The 5,000-nt window shown below is 34.3% G+C and overlaps 1 protein-coding gene across 4 annotated transcripts in view; it reads right to left on the reverse strand.

Annotated features, from left to right (window-relative positions):
* Positions 1 to 5,000, reverse strand: part of tn (tripartite motif containing protein thin) — a 99,732-nt gene that overhangs the window by 32,854 nt on the left and 61,878 nt on the right. Inside the window, exon 1 of one of the 4 annotated variants that reach the window (XR_011041540.1) lies at positions 3,111 to 3,412. The exons of 2 other annotated variants lie outside the window; for them this stretch is intronic. The gene's annotated coding sequence lies outside the window, so the exon portion shown is untranslated. Of the gene's footprint in view, positions 1 to 2,647; positions 2,846 to 3,110; positions 3,413 to 5,000 lie in introns of those variants that run through there. One more of the 4 variants, XR_011041541.1, reaches the window with a different exon arrangement.

The following is a 5,000-nucleotide window of genomic DNA, read 5'->3' on the forward strand; positions in this document are numbered from 1 at the left end:
TGAAGAAAATAAGAAAGAAGTGAGGAGGAAAATAAAAAAGAAGAGAGGAGGAAAATGAGAAAGAAGGGAGGAAACTGAGGAAGAACCTGAGAGAGAAGTGAGGAGAAAGCTGAGAAAGAAGGGAGGAGAGAGCTGAGAAAGAAGTGAAGAGGAAACTAAAAAAGAAGTGAGGAGAGAAGTGACGGAACCCACCAGGTGACTCATCTTCATTGGCAAGTGTCTTACAAACCTACGCAAGTGCTCTCCCAGTAGCTGAATGCCCCTCAAACCCATGGAATCATATCCTTACACCCACTTGAAATTAATTGGGTGGAGAAGACAAGGGAATGTTTATCCCAATCTTACCCATAAGTAAAAAAAATCCTTTTTGCTATTAAGATATATAAATAAATCTTTTTGTCAAGCGTGGTCTATACCTTCCATGAGAAAATTGACATTTCAGTCCCTTTAATTTATGATCATTAAAACTAGTATCCAATGAGATTTACATTAAGTTAAAGATAAGTTTTATTCGCTGAAGAGATGGCAAAGTAATACCTATCGAGAACACCGTAGACATAATTAGATGAGACGCAGACAGTGGAAAAAAAAATCATTAATATATCAACGGTTTTTTATCGTAAAAAACTATTGTGTCCCTAGAAAGATGTTTACAGAGCAGATGAAATTGGAAAAGAGAAATTCACGTCTTTTACTTTTATTCTCATCATTATCGGTACTTAGAAAACTATTTGAATTACTTCGTGAATTTGATAGGACAAACCCCTTCACCCTAACTATCTTGAATGTCTTATCAGTTGGCTAATCATTTTTAAACACAAATAACTACTATTGAAATAAACTTATAACACTTAAGATTGAGGAACAAATGTTGCATGTTTATCTTTATTATTAGTAAATGTATCATCATAATCGTAGGAGTTGGTGTTCAGTGTAACTCCTTCAGTTTTAAGCAGGTTAAGTAAGGAGACCTACTAATGTACGTGATGCTTTTGTGCCGAAGAATTCTGGCATTTCTTGGTGGTCACCCATACGTATATTAGACAAATTCTGTGCTACATGACTTCGCTGATCAAACAATCAGCGAAATTATTATTATCATCATTTACCCGAATTTTATTTATGTTTCATTACCCGTTCTTTGCCTCGCATATGCCTATAAATAGAAAATTCTTGTACAGCTGGCCTCACATGAATTCTCTGTATGTATATGTGTGTGTTTGCAAATATTTCTATTCCATCTACGTGCGTTGCTAAGGAAAGATATATAGTTTATATCCACTAACTGCTATTTTTATAATTTCATGTTTATTGAATTTTCTTGAATCTGATGCCTTGAACTAAATGATAATCGGATTGGAAGGGGTCTGTGTCTCTTAGAACTAATACTTCATGATTGCAAGAATAAAACATTCTTCGTCTGTTTTCACATTGCAAAATAACAGATAAAAAGCTTTTTCAAATAGATTTAGGCTGCACTGGTAAATGCAGTAAAGAAAGCTAATGAAACGATTGGTGAAAGTAAAATCTAGGCATTTCTGTACCAATAAGGTAAATTGGTAGATTATACTTTTCCAATTTTTTAATATATATTTGTATATATACATATTATATATATATTATATATGTGTATATATATATATATATATATATATATATTTATACACATATATATATATATGTGTGTGTGTGTGTGTGTGTGTGTGTGTGTGTGTGTGTGTGCGCGCGCGCGCGTGTGTGTATTCTTATCGACTGATAGGCTTCGAAAAATAAAAATAAATCATAAACTTGAAATCTTCAGATCAAAGATAATTTCTTTTTACCAAGTAATCAAAATAGTAGCCAACATATATTTCTCCTTTATTTTCTTAAAAATTAACGCAATGAAAAGACCACAGAGTCCCTCAGATGGCAATCTGCTTTCAAAGCATCGATTAATGTAGCAATCTTTATCACACATCCGTGATACAAGACACCGGCAATCCCGCCATGAAACTCGTGATCTGCGAAGCCGGTCTTCGAGTAGCCAATTTGGTGGCTCCGGGATCCGGAGTCTTTGGGCCAAGGGTCAGTGCGCCGAGGAAAACTGGGGCTGGTGTAAGTAGGGCGTCCCATGATTACAAAGAGGAGGGGGGCCTGAATTCTTGTTAAAAGGGGGTCTGAGGGAAAGGGGACAGTATTTCCTGGTCTTCCTAGTGTTGGGTTATAGGAGGGCGTTAAATGACATGAATTCTAATAGTACTTCACTGATTTTTCTCTTCTTTTTAGTGTTCCTCGGACTAGCAACTCTTTTAGAGCATTCTACTGCTCAGAATCTGCAAAAACTAAGCACTTATTTCATGTATGGTCGGTAAACTAGTTTTTCATAGGAAACATTTTCCGTCAGATGTGTTCAAACTGGTAAGCCTTGTATCCAATCGAAACATTAATTTTGATTTGATATATTCTTGAAAAGGTAAAGTCTCTACAAGAAAAAAATAAAACTACCAAATATGTCAGTGTTAATCACTAAAAACCTCACAAATTACGCGAGATAATTACTACAGTATTGTTAGTTTGGATTGCGAATGTTACTTGTGGATCTTTACATCTTTCTACCTCTAGAGAGTAAATAGGAGTTGTTAATGAGGTATGGAAACGAGGGTACCTGGAAGGATCCTCAGGAGGTGTGATTGCGTGTGTGTGCTTGGCGTCGCAAAATAATGGGTTCCGCCTGGGTCGGGCGTGGTTCCCGCCGTGGAGGCTACAGGCGGAGTGAACGAAGGGGGTATTAATGCCGTGGGTGTTGGTGATGGTGGCGGGGAGCTGGCTATGGGCGTTTTGGAGGGCACACAACCACCAACCAAGAATGGTCCCCGGCACTACTTCTCCACGCGGAGGAAAAACGGGGTTTTCCCCGGGCCGTCTATTCTGATCGTTGTTGAGCAGTCGAAAGAAGAAAAGAGAGAATAAAAAAGAGAAATACGAAGGGGGATACGAGTAAGAGGGTTGGGAGGAGGTCGTTGTAAAAGGCACAAAGGGAAGTAAGTATAAACTGTGCACTGTATCCCCTCAATCGGACATGGAATTCACAACTTATTTTTTTTAGTAGTATTTTTTTTTTCACTAACCTTCTGTCACAGAACAGAAGCCAACTGGCTTTATATTATGCTATCTGCACTGGATGGGTGTTGATATCTGGGCGGCCATAATAACCGCTATGCCTGTGCCCCAGAGAGCGCACAGGCACTTCGCACAAAATCACGAGAGGCGAAACTCTTCACCCACAAGTAAAGTGAACTCTCCTTTTCCTTTAGAGTCTAAACTTCTAGTGTGTGTGTGTCTCTCTCTCTCTCTTTTAGGGGTCTTTTTCCGGAAGGTGTGCTCGCCGAGAGGTCTGGGTTGGCTCTACTGGTCTACCAAAGGCTCACGAAGTACCACCGCGTCTTCGCCACGCTGGACTTTTGCGGGGTTAGTGGGTTGCCCCGGGGTATTTTTAGGCCACCATCTTCCTTCCCTCAGTGCCCTCCTCTTCCCCTCTCGATGAAGCTTCCCCTCCCGAACACTTACCCCTCTCCCCTCATCTGATGAATTTTACTTCCCCTAAGACACTTCGGTCTTTCCACATCATCCCCCAACTCTCTCTCTCTCTCTCTCTCTCTCTCTCTCTCTCTCTCTCTCTCTCTCTCTCTCTCTCTCTCTCTCTCTCTAATATTTCTATGGTTTCAGTCTCGCATTGCGCACATACCTAGCCCAGGTATTACTTACATTACAACGTCACAGGAAACCGTAACACACATCGGTTATTACTCACGGTTGCACATTTATATTAACGTCCGTACGACCACGTACGCAAACTAATTCGTGCGCATTTTTATGCACACACACACACATATATATACATATATAGTATACACATACATACACACACACACACACACATATATATATATATATATATATATATATATATATATATATATGTATATGTATATATACATATACAGTATACACACACACACACACACATATATATATATATATATATATATATATATATATATATATGTATATGTATATATACATATACAGTATACACACACACACACATATATATATATATATATATGTGTGTGTGTGTGTGTAATGTATATATATGTGTGTATGTATGTATGTATTATGCATGTATGCATGTATGTATATTTATCTCCACTTGTGTATCTGTATATACATATTTTTATCTGGTTAGAGACAAACATACTCATAATTAATATATATATATATATACATACATATATATATTTATATATATATATATATATATATATATATATATATATATATATATATGTATGTATCATTGTCTATATGAATCCATACATAAATATTTATGCATACATACATACTGTATACATATGTATATATAAATAGGTATTTATGTTTGTATCATTTATATCTACATATTCATTTATGCATTTATATATATATATATATATATATATATATATATATATATATGAATATATATATATATATATATATATATATATATATATATATGTATATATATATATATATATATATATATATATATATATATATATATATATATATATGTATAAATACTATATATATATATATATATATATATATATATATATATATATATATATATATATATATATATATGTACATTATTGTCTATATAAATCCATACACATATATTTATGCACATATACATACATATATATATATATATATATATATATATATATATATATATATATATATATATATATTATATATAAATATGTATTTATGAATATAATATTTGTATACATATATATTCATTTATACATATCTAAGTGTGCATAACAGCAAAAACATAAATAACAATGCCATGTCTTACTCTTTATCTTAAATCACTCAATTTCCAAATAAGAACAGTTTCATAAATAAAAGGTTATAAAGAACAATTTGGTGAGCTATTAGTAAATGCTATTACAGCAACTTCTCATATC

Source organism: Palaemon carinicauda, chromosome 37 (assembly GCF_036898095.1).
Source record: "Palaemon carinicauda isolate YSFRI2023 chromosome 37, ASM3689809v2, whole genome shotgun sequence".
NCBI classification, from domain to species: Eukaryota; Metazoa; Arthropoda; class Malacostraca; order Decapoda; family Palaemonidae; genus Palaemon; species Palaemon carinicauda.